The 24,752-nt window shown below is 48.4% G+C and overlaps 1 protein-coding gene across 1 annotated transcript in view; it reads left to right on the top strand.

Annotated features, from left to right (window-relative positions):
* The first annotated feature begins 3,136 nt into the window (after window positions 1-3,136).
* Window positions 3,137-24,752, top strand: part of LOC134568474 (oocyte zinc finger protein XlCOF7.1-like) — a 51,528-nt gene continuing 29,912 nt past the window's right edge. Inside the window, exons 1-2 of the mRNA XM_063427085.1 lie at window positions 3,137-3,163; window positions 7,864-8,031. The gene's annotated coding sequence lies outside the window, so the exon portion shown is untranslated. The remainder of the gene's footprint in view (window positions 3,164-7,863; window positions 8,032-24,752) is intronic.

Here is a 24,752-nt window from a genome sequence, read left to right as displayed (position 1 = left end):
TGGAAACAGCCGAACAAGAAAAGCATACAACCAGCTTACACTCCTGGCAATCAGCATACAATCCAATTCCCCCAATAACGAGACGACACTTCGTTTTGAGGGTCAAGCAGAATCTGCCAGAGCTGTGGGTTTATTGTTCTTATATACACATTAGTACCTGTAACGGATCGCCTGGCACCCCGACCGAGTACCTCCGTTAATGGATGCTCCTAGCGTTTCCTGAGGATTCCAAGCACTCTGGCAGACACCACAATCACCGAACTGAAGCAGCATATGAATCTTCTCAAGCATGGGAATGCTGTAGACCGTTTAATAGGAACCATACGAATAGGCTTGCACTCCTAGCAGTCAACTGGAACAGCATGCAATAAATCCTCCCCCAATAATGAGACGACACATCACTTTGAGGGTAAAAACAGGAACTGAGGCTGGCACTCCCAGCCTGGTTTTTATTACAGTTGTTGAGAATACAGGTCCGCCCACAGGGAGGGACAAAACAACCAATCAATCGGTACAATACACACAGACACTCCCACAAAAAATCCTCCCCTCTGCCTGTAATAGGATTACTGAACACAATAGGTAATCTCATTATCACAGGCAGAGGAATACAGTTTTAGAAAAAATATCACAGGGACCCCAAAACATGTACATATAATGTATATAACCCCATATAAAGTATATACTCAGAACCAGGGGATCTGGGTGAACCACATATCCAAAATTCCCCCAGATCCATTCAGTAGTTTGGAAGATACAGTTTAATGCAGATTCCGCAGAACATATACAGATTATATACAAAATAATTACTGTATAATGTGTCCCCTGTTGTATAGTTTAAAACTACTGCACGATGTCTTTTTGTGCCAAATACCGGCGAGATGGCACCGTGTAGAAAAGTCACAACAATGTCTGTGAGTTAAAATGGCCGCCATCCATTGTTCTCACCATGTGCTTCATCCATTGTTCTCACCATGTGCCTCTGATACATGAAATGGTGGTCACCCAGTAACTCCACAGTATGTCCCCAGATGGTTCTTAAAGGGCCAGTAAGGTCATACATAATCCATTATGCCCAAATATTGTACTTGAAAGGCCATATCTCCCAGGGACCATAATCACAGGGCAGGAGGCGAGCAAGCAGTCCCCTCCAGGAAACTGGGGCAGACTCTGGTGCAGGGTCCAGTCCGCTACAGTACCACCCACAGGGTTTTGGAAAACAACCAATAAACACAGACAATACACTCAGACACTCCCACACAAAATCCTCCCCTCTGCCTGTGATACAATTACCTTACACAATGGGTAATATAATTATCACAGGCAGAGAAATACAGTTTTTCCACATTATTCATAACTGTAAAAGTATGCATCACATTCACATAAAACTTTTTTCAGAATCAGCATACTCCAAATACAAACATACATCAAACTCATACAAATTGGTCCAGTGGTTTATAAGATAGATCGTAGTCCTTTAAGACCAAATGAAGCATGGCTTTTCTGCCCAAAACCAGTTCCACAGAGTCTTCTATCCTGGAGATAATTGGGAAGTAATCCAATTATCTCCAAGGACAGAGGCAAAACTCCATTGAACACATGGCAGCAAAAGACAATAAAATACATAAAATATATAACTGTGCAGCCATTGCATAAAACAGGTACATTCAACATATCCCCAGATGGCTCAGATCTGAGCGCACATTATTACTGAATGGCGCCCAGATCACACACATACAGTTCAATTGCCATGGAGCCAAAGTCTTTCATTTCACGAATGGGCTCCATGGCATAGCTATCTTGGGTATCACTGCTCAAACAGGGCAAGCACGGAATGACCCGGCTTTCGTGTCTTTGCAGGGGAAAATCGAGCGTTTCAACATGGGGCCATAGTACAGTGGCAGGAGGCGGGTGACCAGGCTCCTCCAGTGGCCAGTGGCGAGGTTGGTTCCGCCACAATCACAAATGGAAAAGGAGGAAGGATATACAACTAGGAATAATAATCAAAATAAAAAATATATATATAAAACATTAATATAAATATAATATAATTTTATTATGCGTTATGATCTTCTTATAAGGATATTTATATTAATGTTTTACTTCTCTATATCCTGTTTCTATGTGTCTGTTTTATGCTATATTTCTTAATATATTTTTAATTTATATTTTTGGTTATTATTCCTAGTTTTGCCTTGCTCCAGTAGGAAATCATAACAGCAGTTGCACTTTGGAACAATAGATCAAAGTACAGTGAGAATCCCATTTAAGTTTTAAGAGTCATAATAAAAGTGGTACTATAAACCTGTGTGACATCATCTGTTGGTCCCTTGATTGGGGGTAAAACACGTGAAGTAAGAAAATGGTTAATTTTGAAACGCTGCGATGGTTTGCACAACATGGATAGCAGCCTTCAGAATAAAGCGAAAATGCTGCCCTCCCCCCCCCCCCCATTTTTGCCAGCCTCCTACCAAAAGACTACGGGCCAGGTCAGCGACTGTAAAGACCCATATTTTATTCCCCCTGATTCGGCACTTTACGGTAAATAAGTGATTTATCGGTGAAATAAAGGAAATCTGAATATGATAAAAAGGTTGAGGTTGCTGTGGCTGAGCCGGTTAATGTAATGCCTGGTAGATAAATACGGTAAGAGGTTCCAGTGGCCCCTATTGCCGGCCTATCCGGTAAATACCATGTGAGTAATTAGTAAGAGGAACATGTCCAGAAATGGTTAATATTCTCTGTCACTTTAATAACATCTCCTGATGGCACTACATTCATATATAATCACAGCAACTACACTGCTCCCATGTAGCTGAGCAATGAAAAGGTTCTCCTGCTCTCTCATCATGTCACTGTCACTCCCAGCTGGAGATGGGGACAGGAAGTGACGTCACGGAGGCGGCCGGCGCCATGATGGATGAGGGCAGTATGGGCAACAGGCAGCCATTAGCGGATTGATTTCACTCAGTTCGGGCACATTGCGCTGTATGAGAATTCCAATCCTTAATGTCAGTGTCCATTACCCATAATACTCCACGGGATTAAACAGGATCCTTGCCCTCAGCCAAAATGGCGCCACAATTCCTGACGTCACTTCCGCTTCCCCGTGGCGTGACGTCATTCAGTGTGCGCCGTGCAGAGCTGGCTGAGTGAGCGGAGGGTGAGTCCGGGGTTCATTGAGTTTATTGGGTTATTCCTGGATCCAGAGCAATAATATCACTAATCAGTCAATTACACTAACATGGGGAGAGGGGGGAGCATGGGGAGAGAGAGAGGGGGGGACATGGAGAGAGAGAGAGAAGGAGAGGGGGGAACATGGAGAGAGAGAAGGGGGAACATGGAGAGAGAGAGAGGGGGGAACATGGAGAGAGAGAGAGAGAAGGAGAGGGGGGAACATGGAGAGAGAGAGAGAGAAGGAGAGGGGAACATGGAGAGAGAGAGAGAGGGGGGAACATGGAGAGAGAGGGGGGAACATGGAGAGAGAGATGGGGGGGACATAGAGAGAGAGGGGGGGACATGGAGAGAGAGAGGGGGGGACATGGAGAGAGAGAGGGGGGAGACATGGAGAGAGAGAGAGGGGGGAGACATGGAGAGAGAGAGAGGGGGAACATGGAGAGAGAGAGAGGGGGAACATGGAGAGAGAGAGAGGGGGGAACATGGAGAGAGAGAGAGGGGGGGACATGGAGAGAGAGAGAGGGGGGGACATGGAGAGAGAGAGAGGGGGGACATGGAGAGAGAGAGAGGGGGGGGCATGGAGCGAGAGAGGGGGGGACATGGAGAGAGAGAGAGGGGGGGACATGGAGAGAGAGAGGGGGGGACATGGAGAGAGAGAGAGGGGGGACATGGAGAGAGAGAGAGGGGGAACATGGAGAGAGAGAGGGGGGAACATGGAGAGAGAGAGGGGGGGAACATGGGGAGAGAGAGGGAACATGGAGAGAGAGAGGGGGGGCATGGAGAGAGAGAGGGGGGGACATGGAGAGAGAGGGGGGGGACATGGAGAGAGAGAGAGGGGGGGACATGGAGAGAGAGAGAGAGAGGGGGGACATGGAGAGAGAGAGAGGGGGGACATGGAGAGAGAGAGAGAGAGGGGGGACATGGAGAGAGAGAGAGAGGGGGGGACATGGAGAGAGAGAGAGAGGGGGGGACATGGAGAGAGAAAGAGGGGGGGGACATGGAGAGAGAAAGAGGGGGGGGGACATGGAGAGAGAGAGAAGGGGGGAACATGGAGAGAGAGAGAAGGGGGTGAGAACATGGAGAGAGAAGGGGGGGACATGGAGAGAGAGGGGGGGGGCATGGAGAGAGGGGGGGACATGGAGAGAGGGGGGGGACATGGAGAGAGGGGGGGACATGGAGAGGGAGAGAGGGGGGGAGAGGGAGAGAGGGGGGGACATGGAGAGAGGGGGGGACATGGAGAGGGAGAGAGGGGGGGACATGGAGAGGGAGAGAGGGGGGGACATGGAGAGAGAGAGAGGGGGGGACATGGAGAGAGAGAGAGGGGGGGACATGGAGAGAGAGAGGGGGGGAACATGGAGAGAGAGAGAGGGGGGGAACATGGAGAGAGAGAGAGGGGGGGGAACATGGAGAGAGAGAGAGAGAGGGGGGGGAACATGGAGAGAGAGAGGGGGGAACATGGAGAGAGAGAGAGGGGAACATGGAGAGAGAGAGGGGGGAACATGGAGAGAGGGGGGGGAACATGGAGAGAGAGAGGGGGGGAACATGGAGAGAGAGAGGGGGGGAACATGGAGAGAGAGAGGGGGGAACATGGAGAGAGAGAGGGGGGGACATGGAGAGAGAGAGGGAGGGGGGACATGGAGAGAGAGAGGGAGGGGGGACATGGAGAGAGAGAGGGGGGGGCATGGAGAGAGAGAGAGAGGGGGGGACATGGAGAGAGAGAGGGGGGACATGGAGAGAGAGAGAGGGGGGGACATGGAGAGAGAGAGGGGGGGACATGGAGAGAGAGAGGGGGGGACATGGAGAGAGAGAGGGGGGGACATGGAGAGAGAGAGGGGGGACATGGAGAGAGAGAGGGGGGGACATGGAGAGAGAGAGGGGGGACATGGAGAGAGAGAGGGGGGACATGGAGAGAGAGAGGGGGGACATGGAGAGAGAGAGGGGGGACATGGAGAGAGAGAGGGGGGACATGGAGAGAGAGAGGGGGGACATGGAGAGAGAGAGGGGGGACATGGAGAGAGAGAGGGGGACATGGAGAGAGAGAGGGGGACATGGAGAGAGAGAGGGGGGAACATGGAGAGAGAGAGGGGGGAACATGGAGAGAGAGAGGGGGGAACATGGAGAGAGAGAGGGGGGAACATGGAGAGAGAGAGGGGGGAACATGGAGAGAGAGAGGGGGGAACATGGAGAGAGAGAGGGGGGAACATGGAGAGAGAGAGGGGGGAACATGGAGAGAGAGAGGGGGGAACATGGAGAGAGAGAGGGGGGAACATGGAGAGAGGGGGGAACATGGAGAGAGAGAGGGGGGAACATGGAGAGAGAGAGAGGGGGGAACATGGAGAGAGAGCGAGGGGGGAAACATGGAGAGAGAGCGAGGGGGGGAACATGGAGAGAGAGAGAGGGGGAAACATGGAGAGAGAGCGAGGGGGGGAACATGGAGAGAGAGCGAGGGTGGGAACATGGAGAGAGAGAGGGGGAAACATGGAGAGAGAGCGAGGGGGGGAACATGGAGAGAGAGCGAGGGGGGGAACATGGAGAGAGAGCGAGGGGGGGAACATGGAGAGAGAGAGGGGGGAACATGGAGAGAGAGAGAGAGGGGGGAACATGGAGAGAGAGAGAGGGGGGAACATGGAGAGAGAGAGAGGGGGGAACATGGAGAGAGAGGGGGGAACATGGAGAGAGAGAGGGGGGAACATGGAGAGAGAGAGGGGGGAACATGGAGAGAGAGAGGGGGGAACATGGAGAGAGAGAGGGGGGGACATGGAGAGAGGGAGAGGGGGGCATGGAGAGAGGGAGAGGGGGGCATGGAGAGAGGGAGAGGGGGGCATGGAGAGAGGGAGAGGGGGGCATGGAGAGAGGGAGAGGGGGGGGCATGGAGAGAGGGAGAGGGGGGGGCATGGAGAGAGAGGGGGGGCATGGAGAGAGAGGGGGGGGGGGCATGGAGAGAGAGGGGGGGGCATGGAGAGAGGGGGGGGGCATGGAGAGAGAGAGGAGGGAACATGGAGAGAGGGAGAGGGGGGCATGGAGAGAGGGAGAGGGGGGCATGGAGAGAGGGAGAGGGGGGGGCATGGAGAGAGGGGGGGAACATGGAGAGAGAGAGGGGGGAACATGGAGAGAGAGAGGGGGGAACATGGAGAGAGAGAGAGAGGGGGGGACATGGAGAGAGGGAGAGGGGGGCATGGAGAGAGGGAGAGGGGGGCATGGAGAGAGGGAGAGGGGGGCATGGAGAGAGGGAGAGGGGGGGGCATGGAGAGAGGGGGGAACATGGAGAGAGAGAGGGGGGAACATGGAGAGAGAGAGAGAGGGGGGAACATGGAGAGAGAGAGAGAGGGGGGGACATGGAGAGAGAGGGGGGAACATGGAGAGAGAGAGGGGGGAACATGGAGAGAGAGAGGGGGGAACATGGAGAGAGAGAGGGGGGAACATGGAGAGAGAGAGGGGGGGACATGGAGAGAGGGAGAGGGGGGCATGGAGAGAGGGAGAGGGGGGCATGGAGAGAGGGAGAGGGGGGCATGGAGAGAGGGGGGGCATGGAGAGAGGGGGGGGCATGGAGAGAGAGAGGAGGGGGCATGGAGAGAGGGGGGGGGCATGGAGAGAGAGAGGAGGGGGCATGGAGAGAGAGAGGGGGGGCATGGAGAGAGAGAGGGGGGGGACATGGAGAGAGAGAGGGGGGGCATGGAGAGAGAGGGGGGGACATGGAGAGAGAGAGGGGGGGACATGGAGAGAGAGGGGGGGACATGGAGAGAGAGGGGGGGACATGGAGAGAGAGGGGGGGACATGGAGAGAGAGGGGGGACATGGAGAGAGAGGGGGGGACATGGAGAGAGAGGGGGGGACATGGAGAGAGAGGGGGGGACATGGAGAGAGAGGGGGGGACATGGAGAGAGAGGGGGGGACATGGAGAGAGAGGGGGGGACATTGAGAGAGGGGGGGGGACATTGAGAGAGAGGGGGGGACATGGAGAGAGAGGGAGAGAGAGGGGGGGGACATGGAGAGAGAGGGAGAGAGAGAGAAGGGGGTGAGAACATGGAGAGAGAAGGGGGTGAGAACATGGAGAGAGAAGGGGGTGAGAACATGGAGAGAGAAGGGGGTGAGAACATGGAGAGAGAAGGGGGTGAGAACATGGAGAGAGAAGGGGGTGAGAACATGGAGAGAGAAGGGGGGGAGAACATGGAGAGAGAAGGGGGGGAGAACATGGAGAGAGAAGGGGGGGAGAAGGAGAGGGGAGAACATGATTATGTGGCAGACTGTTGTGATTGAATTGGCCGCAGCAGCATTCTTATGTATGCATGTTTATGTGAGTGCAACTGTCTTGATATATATATATACAGAAATAAAGAGATGCACTCCAAAGACCTTGAGAAAGACCCGAACGGCTATTTTTTAATGCTATACCTATTGGAATAAACTACCCCTTTTTTCGTCTACCAAGTCCTTGGAGTGCATCTACTTATTTCTGTTTATATATATTTTCAACGTGGGATTGCACCCAGGCTACATTGAACTATACACATGAAAGGGTGAGTGCCAAGAAACACTTTTTAAATATCTATATATATATATATATATATATATATATTCATTCACATATAATCCAGTCACACAAATCACTTGCACACTAGTGTCCCTTGTATACCACTCCTATTTCCAGTCCTTTATATTTGATCCTCAACATACTCCTCTATTTTAGGTTATCTTTGTTCTCCGAGCTTTGGTAAGCACGATCTGTGCATTTGTCTCACAGCCCTCACCACTGTATACATGTTACCTAGCAACCACGTTCCTTACCACGTCATCACGTGACCCTCTGCAATCACTTCTGGGTCAGCACTGTACGGGAGAGGTTCACTTACTATTGGTAAGTACACCTTACACTTTTTCTATATATTTCCAGTTTGCTGTATGTCACATTGATCTTGAGAAACACTTGAACGGGTCAAAACGTTGATCGAGCTCTTTTGTGATTTAATGTCTAAATAAACACTACTTTAACCACTTAAAGGGACACTATAGTCACCCAGACCACTTCAGTTCAACCAAGTTGTCTGGGTTCCAGGTCCCTCAGGTTTTAACCCTTCAGATGTAAACATAACAGTTTCAGAGAAACTGCTATATTTACATTTGGGGTTAATCCAGCCTCTAGTGGCTGTCTTTCGGACAGCCACTAGAGGCGTGTAGCGGACTGGACCCTGTACCAGAGTCTGCCCCAGTTTCCTGGAGGGGACTGCTTGCTCGCCTCCTGCCCAGTGATTATGGTCCTGGGAAGATGGGACCCTTTAAACCCCTTGACTGGATATAAGGGATTGTGTATGACTTTACTGGCCCTTTAAGAACCGGCCAGGGAAATACTATGACTTTTTGGGAACAATACCCCTTTAAGACTTTGTAGCAGATTACAGTAAGGTTGTATTTTATATTATGTATGTTTCTGTGTGTTCGGTTAAATTGTATATGTGTATGCAGCATTCAACTGATTGTTCGGTAGAATCACTCCATTCAGTATATTGAGTGAAACTACCGAACAACCAGACCACCCAGGAATAAGTGTGCCTCCAATTACCGTTTGCAACAATGTAACAAGGTAATTGGCAATCTATGTAATGTGTTCTTTGTCCTCTGGGTGGCCGCCAATCGAGAAACAAACACGTGGCGGCGGCCATCTTAAACTCCCGAACAGCAGTGTTTTGCTGTCGAGTGTCTGGAACTAAAATCAGAAACTTGACTAGGCAAACACCGCTGAGACCTCCAGACTTACAGCAATTCGTGCAGAAACTACCGAACGGCCTGCCGTTCGGTAGAAAGGATCCCACGAACAAGGGGATTCATACGAATCCTCCCCAAGCTCCATAACCCGGTCAATTCGGGTGTTTCATTCCCTTTTCTGTGACCGACCGCAGGGCCAAAATACATGGAACTATTTTCGGATACTTTACCCATGCGGTCGGTCAAATCTTCACCTGCCCATAACTCCCGAATCCCTGGTCTGATCTGGGTGAATTTTGGATGTGTTCCTCACACAGATCAGGGCTACCAGAGGGTACCGTATTTAAAGGTGTATCCCCCATATTTGGGGTACATCCAAGAATTGGGGAAAAGTGTGTGTACTGTATAATTATGTTAAGTGTTAATCTAAGGGGAGGAGATGTGTGGGAGGTAACATCGATGGGATTGGCTATTGTAATAATTATTGTAAATCCCTCCCTTGCATGGGAGAATGTCTTAAAAGGAGGTGGTGTGAATAAATCTGCGGTTCCTGCTTAACCCTCAAAGTGAAGTGTCGTCTCATTATTGGGGAAGGATTTATTGTATGCTGTTCCAGTTTGACTGCTAGGAGTCTAAACCTATTCGCATGGTTTTGCCTATTCAGCTGTTTATAGCATTCATATGCTTAGGGGGATTTATATGCTTCTCCAGTTCCGTGATTGTGGTGTCTGCCAGAGTGCTTGGAGTCTTCAGGAAATGCTAGGAGCATCCTTTAACGGAGGTACCCAGTCGGGGTGCCAGACGATCCGTTACAAGGCGCATCTGCAACGGTGGAGGCGCATTTCGCCTCCACCACGCAGAGCGTGTGTAGCGGACCGGGTCCTATACCAGAGTACGCCCCAGTTTCCTGGAGGGGGCTGATGGCTCACCTCCTGCCCAGTGATTATGGCCCTGGGGGTATTGCCCTTTAACCCCTTAAGGACACATGACATGTGTGACATGTCATGATTCCCTTTATTCCAGAAGTTTGATCCTTAAGGGGTTAAAGACAGTATTTGGGCATAATGGATTTTTATTATGTGGCTACTGGCCCTTTAAGCACAGTGTATGGACTTCTATTAGACTGTGTATAGGAAGGTGTACTCTCCCCCGTTTCCTGTCCCATTGTTCTCCAGCAGGGCGTTGTTCCAGGTACACTGCCTGGAATTAGTTTGGGCGGGAGAGCCATGCTTCAGTGGAACTAAAGGGAAATCCACCTAAATTTTAACCCCCATAACTCCCGAACCCCTGTTCCGATCTGGGTGATTTTTGAATATGTTATTCACCCAGATCAGGGCTATCAGGGGATACCACATTGTTGTTCAGCCTCTGATTTTACAAATGTGTATTTGTGATACCGATATCTTGGAGACAAGTATCACCACTTGCTAATGTAAGGGTTTCTATTTGGGGGGAAGGGTATCTTTTTTACTATTAAAACGGTTTTACACTATGCAAGCCTTTTTTGTATCTTTTTAAGGTACTATCTACGGAAAAAGCTACAGTGTATTTCTTGATGTTACATCTTCTACTACAACACAAGATTAACCCCTGCAAGACTCCCTTATAGAACTTAATGGACTCTTAAGCAAGTTTTTATATATTTTTTTGTGTATAATCTTACTTACTGTGGGATATAGGTGTTGTTATATGTATACCACTTATGCACAGAGATCAGTTTGATTTTTTACACATCATTTATAGGCTGCCTTATTGCAAGGCTACCGTATGTAGCGCTGACATTTTTTCCATATATTTTTCCAACGATATTTAGGGCAAGATCTTTAAGGAATTTTGCTTTATGTCTAGCTGCTTGGTTATATATTGCTAATATATTTTTATTTATTTATATTTATATTTACTTTTTAAGAATTGCGCTCTCCTGTTTTTCAAAGTTACTTTATAGGTTGTAAAGAACTGAAAATTGTCATTTGTTGTGTTTGCAGCATATTTACTGAAATTAAAAGCTAGTTCAATCAAACTTATACATTTTAACACATTTGAACAGGTCACGTTACATTTTAACATAGGACCCCTTATTTGATAGCAGCTTCACAAGTCTTGCATCCATTGAACTTGTGAATTTTTGGACAGTTTCTGCTTGAATGTGTTTGCAAGATGTCAGAATAGCCTCCCAGAGCTGCTGTTTGGATGTAAACTGCCTCCCACCCTCATAGATATTTTGCTTGAGGATGCTCCAAAGGTTATCAATAGGATTGAGGTCAGGGGAGGATGGAGGCCACACCATGACTTTCTCTCCTTTTATCCCCATAGCAGCCATTAATGCAGAGTTATTCTTTGCAGCATGAGATGGTGCATTGTCATGCATGAAGATGATTTTATTACGGAAAGCATAATTCTTCCTTCTGTACCAGGGAAGAAAGTGGTTAGTCAGAAACTCCACATACTTTTCAGAGGTCATCTTTACACCTCCGGGTACCCTAAAGGGGCCGACCAGCTCTCTTCCCCTGATTCCAGCCCAAAAGATGACTCCACCACCGCCTTGCTGACGTCGCAGCCTTGTTGGAGCAGGGTGGCTGTCCACCAACCATCCACTACTCCATCCATCTGGACCATCCAGGGTCACTCATCAGTGAACAGGACTGTTTGAAAACTAGTCTTCATGTATATTTCTGCTTGTGAGCATTGGTTAGTGGTGGCCGAATAGAAGGTTTATGCACAGTTGCAAGACTGGGGGATTCTACACCTTGATGTCCGTGGGACTCCAGCGGTACCAGCAGCTTCAATTATCTGTTTGCTGCTATGAAATGGTATTTTAGCTGCTGCTCTCTTCATCCGATGCATGGATCTGGCCGAAATCTTCCTCAATGTGCCTTTATCTGCATGAACCTGTCTGTGCTCTGAATCAGCCACAAATCTCTTAATAGTACGATGATCACGCTTAAGTTTTCGTGAAATATCTATTGTTTTCATACCTCGTCCAAGGCATTGAACTATTTCACTCTTTTCGGCAGCAGAGAGATCCTTTTTCTTCCCCATATTACATGAATATGGTGCTTCTGCTTAATAATGTGGAACACCCTCCTTTAGTAGGTTTTCCTTAAATTGGGCTCACCTGGCAATCTAATTATCACAGGTGTCCGAGATTGTTTTCAGTGATCAAAAGAGCCCTGAGACACAATGCCATCCATGAGTTAAATTGAAAAACAAAATATTTAATCTTTGTGACACTTAAATAGAATTTGGAACAGGGTGTAAACTGCTCACTTCAAAAAGGGTATCCAAAACACACATTTATCACAATCATCATTTTCACAGAATAAACTTTTAACAGCTGTATTCAGAACATATTATTGTAAGGTATACCAATTTTAGTTTGTATCAGATTTTTTTTTGGTTGTACAAAAGAGGTTACAAACAAGCCTGAAGTGTCACGACAGCAGCGACAGGCGCAATCAAACAGGCTTTATCATGACATCTGATTAAACTGCACAGTTTTTTTTTTTTTTTAAGAAACAGGAGGGTGCTAATTATGCCAGAGGTTATTGAGTATGGTTAGTACTGGCAGGTTTGTTATGTGAGAGCTGCCGGTTGCCGGGTGTCGTTGCTGGAGCTTTTCGAGAGGTAAGTCCTGAAGCCTCGGGTGGTTGTGTCTGTAGGTCCCGGTGCCGACCCTCCCAGGCCATGTAGCTGCATAGTCATTCTATGCCCGTTTGGGGCCTAGGCTTTAGGCTGGCATGTAGAGCGGCGTTGCGGTGCTTGGTGGAGTGGCCGGTCCTGTCACGTGCTTGTAGATGAGACTGTATCAACCTGTTGGTGATTTGTAGTCTGACAAGGCACTGGTTCGGCCCTGTAGGTCCGTCTCGTGGGTCTGGTTTGGCGCCTCTCGTCTCTTCGCGTGTGATTTGGGGGCCATCTTGTTAAGGGCTTGGGAGCTCTCATGAGTTGGCAGCGTGTGCTGAGGCTTGCAGCCTGCGATGACCCTGATGCTGGGTGTGCTTTGATGCTAGCAGGCTTTCCTTTCTGTGCCCAACTCTTGGCGGGCCCTTTCACTGGTCGTGGTTGAGCTTTCCCGCCATCCGGCTGTGGGCTGTCCGTGGGTACGGTGCATTGCTGCTGCATCTTCCGCCAGAAGCACTGGGAGATTTTGTCGAGCTTCACCAGGGTCAATTCTATCCGTAGTGGCTATTTGATGATGCTGGAGGTTGGCTATATGTTGCTCTACAACTGTCAGCCTTGAGTCTTGGGTGCAGGAGCCTGGTGATTTTGGAGGCTACCGATTCAATGGCTGTTTTGTAGTAGGCCATGTCGGGCCGTGATATTTTTGCGTAGTTCACTCAGCATCTGTTGGAGCAGGTCCGCTGTTACCGGGAGCCCTGGCTTTGGTGGAGCCCTGGCAGGGTCTGGTGCTTTGCTAGCTGTCGCTCCTGTATCTAGGTCGGATGTGAAGTCCTCCAAGGAGTAGGAGTAGAGATCAGTTACATTGTAGCCTCCCAAAGGCATATTACTTTTTATAGCCTACCCAAGGCTAACCTCCTACCAAAGGGGGGACTGTCTCCCAAAGACAGCAACTATGAAGTCTACCTTAGACAATGCAGTAAAAATCCCCTTCAAATAAAGAATGCAATGTGTGGAGGATGGGAGCAAAAAGGAAAAGAATGAATGTCAGAAAGACACGATTCTCTTACCTTTTTTTTTCCATCTCCAGTTGCATCCCGCTTCTGACACCAACTTGTTGGGGAAAAATCAGCTATACACGGGACAAAGACCTTCTGGTTGATGGATGCAGACCGACCTCCTCCCTCTCGGAGCTCCAGGAATTAGTTATGAAGACAGAAACGTTTTCCAAAACCAACTAGATTTTTATTGACTGCAAATTATATTTATACATATCTTTCATAGCAAAAAGGGAGGGGGGAAAAATGAGTACATGGGATTGACAATTACTTAACAGTTGTTTTTCACAAGATATAAGCAGCTGTTTCTTATTATATCCTATGTTATATAACACAAGTATATTTGATTTAAACCAGATGTTACAAATACTAAAAATTTGGACAGTAACAAGAACATTTGGCACGCAGTAAGGTTTTCCGAGAAATGGAATAACAAACAGTTATTCCAAATTCCAATTAACACCTAATATGAACAGCTAGAATAGATGGTAAGATGGATATTTTTATCCTTCAGCCGGTGTGAAGCCGTGAGTATCCTGGTGCTCTATGGTCTTAAAACATATGGTAGAAGCTGAAACTGCCGTCCTAAAAAATAGGAGATGGTATTGAACTTTGGATGTAACTTAGCCAGTGGTTATTAATAGCCACAAAAAAAAAATAAAAAAATTAGTATTTGTCATATGGAGCATCTTAAAATAATAATTAATTGTGAACTGGATCCCAACGTCCTGCTATACGTTTGAAAATTAACATCACCCAACTATGAAGTAATATAAATAATAAAACCAAATGTGGTATGCTGAAAATGATGGGAGTTGCAGTGTCTGAGCCATAAATATTGCAATGGTCAATTTCTGGAAACTTGCCTTTAGATGTGAAGTGCGTAGGAGATAAGTAAGATGGATAATATTATTTACTATTGGGTGAGAGAGGTTTAGTTTGACGAATGCTGTAGTAATCCAAACTTGTAAAGTCAGCAACAATCAACGACCACTTAGTATAAATGACACTGTAACGGAATGCAGTATATTAGTCCACGATATCCGTTGGTATTCTCAGGAAATCCACAGTCAGAGCAGAAAACACGGCAATATTCCCCATCCTCCCAATAACCGGACGAAACACAGTTTGGGAGTCAACTAACTTGCTTTATTCACAGACTTCCATATTTATGCAGTTCCCCTTGCAAGGGGTTTCCTTACAGCTGTTACAGGGGATTTCTCCCATCAGGCATTGTAATTATCCCAACAGGCATTGCTACACGAGAGGGATACTCCCACTAAAATGGACGATTAAGTGGATTATCCCCTCGTGGAGCAAAACCGACAATTTATACAGAAATCCATATTTTATACATTTTTGCTCGCTTTTAGACGAATGACCGTTCGGTAGATAGCTGGGGTCGGCGGGCACATTTAGTGAGAATACCGCTCTGATCCCAGCTAAACTAACCGAACGCCGCACAAAATACATTAAAACATTGAGTTCGGTTTAAAAGTACCGAACATCTATGGGGAACAGAATGTGCCGAACGCGGAACTCCCGAACGCTCTAGAAGTCTAGCGGTGTTCGGATCATTGAGTAGCCGTTTTCAGTTCCAGGCTCTCGACGACCGAACACCGCTGCAGAGACAAAGGATCCAAGATGGCCGACCGCCGTATGGTCGGTAGCAGGACGGCGGCCACCTAGGAGAGCCCTTAATTACCGATTGCAACATTGTTGCAATCGGTTAATTGGTGCCACACGACTTGTGAATGTGTGGTCTATCTGGGGAGCCCGCATTCGTACGGCGAACGGCTGGGATAGCCGTGTTTCGTCGAACGAATGCTTTGTATGCTGGCGGCGTACGGCTGCCAGCATGCGAACGGCCATAACACAGCACTTATACAGGTAAGGACATACAGTATACATTCAGCCTATGGACAACCTGCAATACATATAGTCCAGAAGTGGCTAGGTTTGCCACAATGCTCCCCCAGAACCAGGCCGGCATACACAGTCTGATCCCAACGGATCGGCTTGGGGATGTCCGGGGGAGTACTCACAGATCACTTCTCTAGTTCAGTCTGTCTGGATAACCCGTCAGCGTTACCGTTTTGTTTTCTTGGCCGGTAGTGGATGGTAAAGTCAAAGGGCTGCAGCGCCAAACTCCAGCGCAGCAGCCGGGCGTTGTCCCCAGATACACGGTTTAGCCACACCAACGGGTTGTGATCTGTGAGTAAGGAAAAAGGTTGTCCATACAAATACGGCTGTAACTTTTTAAGGGCCCACACCACGGCCAGGCATTCCTTCTCAATAGCGGCGTAGCTCACTTCACGGGGCAACAACTTGCGGCTTAAGTAGGCTACGGGATGTTCTCCGCCATCGGCTCCCACTTGACTCAGCACTGCCCCCAATCCAAACATTGATGCGTCTGTGTGGACAAGAAATCTTTTAGTTGGATCAGGAGCAGTTAACACGGGAGCATTAGTTAGGGCGGTCTTGAGTTGTTGGAATGCCTGCTCACACTCTGGGGCCCAGACAACCAGTCGAGGAAGGTTCTTTTTGGTCAGGTCCGTCAGGGGTTTGGCCAGGGTGCTGTAGTCGGGTACAAATTTCCTATAATACCCTGCGGTCCCTAGAAACGCTAGCACCTGGGTTTTGGTCCTGGGGGTAGGCCACTTAGCTACGGCCTCAATTTTGGCTGGCTCGGGTCTCTGCTGCCCACATCCTACTCGGTGTCCCAGATACTGCACCTCGGCCATACCTACGTGGCACTTACTCGGTTTCAAAGTTAACCCAGCTTCCCCAATACGGTCTAAGATCGCCCCTATATGATCTAGGTGATCTTCCCAGGTCTGGCTGAAGATGGCTATGTCATCCAGATAGGCACAGGCATAGTCCTGGAAGCCGTCCAGTAGCCGATCTACCATCCGCTGAAAAGTAGCCGGAGCGTTTTTCATTCCGAAGGGCATGACTTTAAACTGGTACAGGCCAAACGGAGTGACAAACGCCGACTTGGGGATGGCATCATCGGCTAAAGGAATTTGCCAGTATCCCTTACATAAGTCAATGGTAGTGAGATACTGACCCCGGGCCATCTTATCTAACAGCTCGTCTATCCGGGGCATCGGGTAGGCATCAGACACTGTCTTGTCATTCAGCCTCCGGTAGTCAACGCAGAATCGGGTAGTGCCATCCTTTTTAGGCACCAGGACTACCGGTGATGCCCAGGGGCTATCTGAGGGTTCGATAACCCCTAGCTGCAGCATTTCATCCAACTCGGCCTTCATATGGGTCCGGACGGATTCCGGAACCCTATATGGCGCCTGTCGCATAGGTAGCTGTCCCGGGGTTTCAACTCGGTGTGTGGCCAGCGGAGTGTACCCAGGTAAATTTGAGAAGGTAGCCCCTTTAGCTACGATCAGCGCCTGTATCTGGGCACGCTCGTGAGGGTTTAGCCGCTCCCCCAGTTGAACTCCCCGGGAAGGCTCTACCGGTTCTTCCGGTTCTAGTAGATCAGGTAGGGGCAAGTTCTCCTGATCTTCTAAGGCGGAGGCACAGATTGCCGTCACATCTTCTATCCTCTCATGGTAGGGTTTGAGCAGGTTTACGTGAAGCATGCGTCTCTTCCCCATCCCTGAGCAGGGGCCGATTACATAGGTAGTGTCGCATCGCTGCTCCACTACCTGGTATGGGCCTTGCCAGATGGCCTGCAGCTTGTCTGTGCGGACAGGTTTTAAAATCAAAACCTTCTGTCCCACTTGAAAGCTGCGGTCCCTGGCTCCTCTATCGTACCAGCGTCGCTGACGTTGCTGAGCCGCCTGGAGGTTGGTGTGCACCGCCTGAGTTAGCGCCTCCAGACGATCCCGGAACTCCAGTACATATGATACGATAGGGGTTTCGCTAGCTGTACTCTCCCCCTCCCAGTGTTCCCTAATCAAGTTTAAGGGTCCCCGTACTCTTCTCCCAAACAATAGTTCAAATGGGGAGAACCCGGTTGATTCTTGGGGAACCTCTCTATATGCAAAGAGCAGGTGAGGCAGAAACCTCTCCCAGTCTTTGTGGGTTTCCCCGAACGTCCGAAGCATCTGCTTCAGCGTCCCATTAAACCTTTCACATAGTCCATTGGACTGGGGGTGGTAGGCGGAATTGACTATTGGCTTAATGCCACATACCTTCCACATATGTTGGGTGACCTCGGCAGTAAATTGGGTGCCCCGGTCGGATATTATTTCCTGGGGAAACCCTACCCGGGAAAATACTTTCATTAGGGCTTCAGCTACGGTTTCAGCGTGAATGTTAGGGAGAGCCACAGCTTCGGGGTACCTGGTGGCGTAGTCCACCACGGTTAGAATATACTTTTTACCAGAGGGACTGGGTTTTGGCAGGGGCCCTATTATGTCCACTGCTACCCTGCTGAAGGGTTCGGCAATAATGGGTAGGGGACATAACTTGGCCTTGTAGCGATCCCCTCGTTTACCTACTCGCTGGCAAACGTCGCAGGAGGTGCAATACTGTCGCACATCCTGTGAGATTCCGGGCCAGAAAAACGCATGCGTCAGGCGGTATCGGGTACGGGTCATCCCTAGGTGCCCTGACAAGGGGATATCGTGAGCAATTCTGAGCAGCTCCTGCCTATACTTCCGCGGTACTACTAACTGTTTGTTAGTCAAGGTGACAGACCCCCCCACGTCCTTGGCCGTGACACGGTACAACAACTCTTTCTCCCACGTGTAATGCTCCCCCTCTAACCCTGTCTGGTCAGCTTGGGCCCGGTCCCTATAGACTTGTAGAGTGGGATCGGTCTGTACTTCAGTGACAAAGGTAGTCGGGGTATCCCAGGATATGGGAGTCGGGTGGGGGTCATGGTCTCTTACCTGAGCCTCAGAGTGTATCGGGGTAGCCGTGGTGCGAGCCTGTTGCCGTGTGGTTACTGGATGGGCTTCCTGGTAGGGGGCCTGTGGAACAAAGGCAGAGGTCATCTGACCCAAATCATTCCCTAGCACAACATCTGCGGGTAAGTTCTGCATTAGTCCCACTTCTACTGTCCCCTCTCCCGCACCCCAGTTCAAATGTACTTTTGCCGTGGGTAGTCGGTATACAGCTCCCCCGGCTACCCGAACAGCCACAGATCCGCCGGTATGCGTGCCCTCCGATACCAAATGGGGTGCTATTAGGGTTAAGGTAGCTCCCGAATCCCGCAGTCCCTGAACTTCGTTCCCCTCAAGGGTTACCAGCTGCCAGTGATGCTGCCGGTTATCGGTGGCTCGGACCGACATTACTTCGTGCAATATACCCAGGGGTTCCTCCGCATGAACACTCCACAAATCCTGAGTGGCTGGTTCCCTCTGGTAATGGTGAGCAGCCGCCCTGGGTGCGGGGTTTGGACGCCCCTGATTCCAGGTGGGCCTGCCGCGATTCTGGGTGCATTCTCGGGCCATATGCCCCCATTGTTTACAGGAATGGCACTGGATGTTGGCCCGCCCGTTGTATCTGGAGGGTGGCGGTATCTGTCCTTGTGAGGGACGGAACGGAGCGGCTGTGGGCGCTAGAGATGGTGTAGCGCTAGGTAGTCCTGTGGGTCGGGAGTAGCTTTTGGCTACAGGTCCCTGGTGCCTCCGGGCATCAAAGTGTTGATCGGCCAATCTAGCCGCTTCGGTTAGGGTGAGGGGTTTTCTGTCCCGCACCCATTCTTGAGTCTCCGGTGACAATCCGTTAAAAAAATTGTTCCAGCAACATCATCTGACGCAATTCCTCCATGGTGGTGGCGTTGCTGGCCTGTATCCACCCTTGGGAGGCTTGATCTAATTTGTGTGCCCATTCTGCGTGCGAATCTCGCTCTGGTTTGCGTAAGTGTCTGAACTTGCGCCGGTATGCCTCTGGGGTAATGGCATACCTCTCCAAGATTGCGCGCTTTACTTTTTCATAATCTTTGCTGTCCTCACTGGGCACAGCACGGTACGCTTCGGCTGCCCGACCTGCTAGTTTGCTTGCTAGCAGTTGCACCCATACTGACCGTTCTAGCTCATGCAGATCACACAGTCTTTCAAAGTCCTGCAAGTACCCATCTATTTCGTCCTTTTCCTCGCAAAAAGCTCTGAAGGCCTGGTACGGGATCTTGGGCTTTACCGGGTTGTAAAAAGACCCGGGGTTGGACTCGGTTCGAGTCAAGGTGTGTTGCGGGCTGTGTGCCATAACATATTCCTGCACATTTGCCATCACCAGGTTCAACATGGCATCCGATATAGGCTGCGGCAAAAATGCTAGCCTGGTCCTCATCTCTCTTTCATAGAGGGTTTCCTCCATAACTACTGGGGGTGTAGCGCTGCGGGCTTGGTCTCCCTCCATCAGCTCGGCGATTAGGGTAGCCTTGGTTTTGCTGCTGGCTACTTTCCCTCTGGCTTCTAGTTGTTCCTTTAAAGTCTGTCGTTTCAGTATGGTATAATCAATCTCCATACGAATTGCCTTTGCTTTCCTTGTTCGGTAGTTCCAGTTACACGAACTCCTTTTTTCGGCTGTAAGGTTCGGATCCCGTCGCTTGCCACCAATTGTAACGGAATGCAGTATATTAGTCCACGATATCCGTTGGTATTCTCAGGAAATCCACAGTCAGAGCAGAAAACACGGCAATATTCCCCATCCTCCCAATAACCGGACGAAACACAGTTTGGGAGTCAACTAACTTGCTTTATTCACAGACTTCCATATTTATGCAGTTCCCCTTGCAAGGGGTTTCCTTACAGCTGTTACAGGGGATTTCTCCCATCAGGCATTGTAATTATCCCAACAGGCATTGCTACACGAGAGGGATACTCCCACTAAAATGGACGATTAAGTGGATTATCCCCTCGTGGAGCAAAACCGACAATTTATACAGAAATCCATATTTTATACATTTTTGCTCGCTTTTAGACGAATGACCGTTCGGTAGATAGCTGGGGTCGGCGGGCACATTTAGTGAGAATACCGCTCTGATCCCAGCTAAACTAACCGAACGCCGCACAAAATACATTAAAACATTGAGTTCGGTTTAAAAGTACCGAACATCTATGGGGAACAGAATGTGCCGAACGCGGAACTCCCGAACGCTCTAGAAGTCTAGCGGTGTTCGGATCATTGAGTAGCCGTTTTCAGTTCCAGGCTCTCGACGACTGAACACCGCTGCAGAGACAAAGGATCCAAGATGGCCGACCGCCGTATGGTCGGTAGCAGGACGGCGGCCACCTAGGAGAGCCCTTAATTACCGATTGCAACATTGTTGCAATCGGTTAATTGGTGCCACACGACTTGTGAATGTGTGGTCTATCTGGGGAGCCCGCATTCGTACGGCGAACGGCTGGGATAGCCGTGTTTCGTCGAACGAATGCTTTGTATGCTGGCGGCGTACGGCTGCCAGCATGCGAACGGCCATAACACAGCACTTATACAGGTAAGGACATACAGTATACATTCAGCCTATGGACAACCTGCAATACATATAGTCCAGAAGTGGCTAGGTTTGCCACAGACACATAGGGATGCAGCACAGTATAATAAATGGGTAAAACTAGCTGGATACTAACTGATTATATAACAAATGATATGTGAATGCCTAATGATGGATAGCATGGCTGAACGAGGTTTATATAATAAGTGAAATTAATATCACTGATTGTATCGTTACAATGGCACCTGTCATGGGGTGAGATAAATTAGGCAGCAAGGGAGCAGTCAGTTCCTGAATTTGTGTTAGAAACATAAAAAGGGCCAAGCAAAAAGATCTGAGTGACTTTGACAAGGGTCAAATAGTGACGGCTAGACGACTGGGTCAGAGCAAGTCTGATGGGTGTTCTCGGAATGCAAAAGTATTGCATGGAAGGACAGCAAGTGAACTGGCATCATGGTCATGGGTGCACAGGGCTCATTGATGTATGTGGGGAACAAAGGCTAGCCCATCTGGTCCAATCACAGTGTGAACCTATACTATTATACCACAAACATTTTGTTAAAAAACATTATTAGAAGCAATGGATTGGTGACAAACTTGGAAACAAAAAAATAAAATCCATGGAATTCCCACCGCTTAACAGGATCTACTAATTTATTTATTTATTTTTCAGTTCCTCTGTATATGCTGTATGTAACACATAGGGAATAGTAGAACTAGTCCATCCTGAGTTAGGATCTTATCGGAAATGTCATCTAAATTTAGTGAGATGTCAAAAATGATTGCCACCACAGAATAGTTTTCCTAGAGAAGTCCGTATAGAAGGTAAGCGGAGATCCATCAATGGGCCAGTAGAGGTATTCTGTGTGAGGAGGGCTTGCATTTGTTTGTGGTGTGTTGTATTGTGTCACTGAATAGTTTTCCTAGAGAAGTCCGTATAGAAGGTAAGCGGAGATCCATCAAACGGCCAGTAGAGGTATTGTGTGAGGAGGGCTTGCATTTGTTTGTGGTTTGTTGTATTGTGTCACAGAATAGTTTTCCTAGAGAAGTCCGTATAGAAGGTAAGCGGAGATCCATCAATCGGCCAGTCGAGGTATTATGTGTGAGGAGGGCTTGCATTTGTTTGTGGTGTGTTGTATTGTGTCACTGAATAGTTTTCCTAGAGAAGTCCGTATAGAAGGTAAGCGGAGATCCATCAAACGGCCAGTAGAGGTATTGTGTGAGGAGGGCTTGCATTTGTTTGTGGTTTGTTGTATTGTGTCACAGAATAGTTTTCCTAGAGAAGTCCGTATAGAAGGTAAGCGGAGATCCATCAATCGGCCAGTCGAGGTATTATGTGTGAGGAGGGCTTGCATTTGTTTGTGGTGTGTTGTATTGTGTCACTGAATAGTTTTCCTAGAGAAGTCCGTATAGAAGGTAAGCGGAGATCCATCAATCGGCCAGTCGAGGTATTATGTGTGAGGAGGGCTTGCATTTGTTTGTGGTTTGTTGTATTGTGTTACTGAATAGTTTTGATAACTGAATGCAAGGTACATAAAATAACATTACAATTTGTTTTAATTTTTTTAGACCTGAGCTCATTAGAAAATATTTAACCTAAAAACAGAAGCAGCAGCTGTCAATCTCCATTTGGTAAGTTTTTTTTTACATTTAGTTTGTTTATGTTTCATATAAACATACAAGATCCAGCACACTCACTCATTCACTAAACAGCAAGCAAAAACTATGGGGGGCTTAGTTACAGTATGATCATGTGGCAGACTTATGCGATGGATCTTGTATGTTATATGAATTGGCCCCAGCATGATTCTTATATATGCATGTTTAGGTGAGTGCAGCCATTTTGGTTTCCTAAAATAAATAAATAAATATATATATATATATACACACACACATACACCTTGAAAAGAGATGCACTCTCCGGTCTTTTATAAACAAAATACTATTTTAATCCAAATGTCAGTTTACATTCAGTTTGATTGATGTTTTGACCCGTCCAGGTCTTTCTCAAGATCAATATAAGCATATACACACATTCATAAAGTATAAAAGTACTCACCAATAGTGACTAACTCCCTCAATCTCTCCGTGTGAACCCGGAAGTTACTAACGGCGGTCACGTGACGTGACGTAATTAGGGCGTTTTTGTGTGAAGTGTGGTTGCTAGGAAATCAATATTCAAGTAATTAGACTGACTACCTGTGATACTATTAGGAGGGTGTGTTGTAGCTCTGCTTAGAGCATATAAATTATATTTGTTTTAGAGTCGCTTAATAGACTGCATTGTGCCAACCCAGTGTAGTGCAGTAAATGTCAAAGGGTGTGTAAAACTATTGTGTACTAGTGATGTCGCGAACACGAAATTTGACTTCAATGGGCAGGCGAATTTTAAAACCCACAGGGACTCTTTCTGGCCACAAAAGTGATGGAAAAGTTGTTTCAAGGGGACTAACACCTTGACTGTGGCATGCCGGAGGGGGATCCATGGCAAAACTCCCATGGAAAATTACACAGTTGATGCAGAGTCTGGTTTTAATCCATAAAGGGCAGAAATCACCTAACATTCCTAAATCGCAATGGATATGGATTGACACCTGACATATGACATATTGACACCTTGACATATGGATTGACACCTGTCCTCAGAGACCCTGATACACACTGACACAGAGCAGAATAGGGACTGTTCCCCCTACATAGGGTCACTTGGCAGGTATGGATTGACACCTGTCCTCAAAGCCCCTGATACTGACAAAGAGCAGAATAGAGACTGTTCCCGCTACATAGGGTCACTTGGCAGGTATGGATTGACACCTGTCCTCAAAGCCCATGATACACACTGACACAGAGCAAAATAGAGACTGTTCCCCGTCCTCAGAGACCATGATACACACTGACACAGAGCAGAATAGTGACTGTTCCCCATCCTCAGAGACCATGATACACAATGACACAGAGCAGAATAGAGACTGTTCCCCCTACATAGGGTCACTTGGCAGATACGGCTTGGTCGTGGGAGGATGACTTTCACCTCTTCCCCTGTTAGATTCCCGTTGTGCTGTGACATCACCCTTATAAGCTGTGTAAAGCATACTATTTAATTTGATCAGCGTGGCCACTTGAGTTTTTAAAGTTTTCACGCTGCTTGTAGTTTATATATAGGCGAGGTAGTCTGCTACCTGTCGGTCGAGTCGTTCTCTGAGGGTGGATCCCGAAGGACTGTGGCGATGCGTAGGACTTAAAAAGGTCCGCATGTCCTCCATCAACAACACGTCTTTAAAGCGTCCTGTCCTTGCCGGCGTGGTCGTGGGAGGAGGAGGATGACTTCCACCTCTCCCCCTGTTAGATTCCCGTTGTGCTGTGACATCACCCTTATACGCTGTGTAAAGCATACTTTTTAATTTATTTTGCAAATGCTGCATCCTTTCCGACTTGTTGTAATTCGGTAACATTTCCGCCACTTTCTGCTTATACCGGGGGTCTAGTAGCGTGGACACCCAGTACAGGTCGTTCTCCTTCAGCCTTTTTATACGAGGGTCCCTCAACAGGCACGACAGCATGAAAGACCCCATTTGCACAAGGTTGGATGCCGAGCTACTCATTTCCCGTTCCTCCTCCTCAGTGATGTCAATGAAGGTATGTTCTTCCCCCCACCCACGTACAACACCACGGGTACCAGATAGGTGACAACGAGCACCCTGGGATGCCTGTTGTGCTTGGTCTTGCTCCTCTTCCTCCTCCTCAAAGTTACAATCCTCCTCTGACTCCTCTTCCTCACAATCCTCTTCCAGC

Source organism: Pelobates fuscus, chromosome 7 (assembly GCF_036172605.1).
Source record: "Pelobates fuscus isolate aPelFus1 chromosome 7, aPelFus1.pri, whole genome shotgun sequence".
NCBI lineage: Eukaryota > Metazoa > Chordata > Amphibia > Anura > Pelobatidae > Pelobates > Pelobates fuscus.
This window is presented reverse-complemented; position numbering and strand designations above follow the sequence as displayed.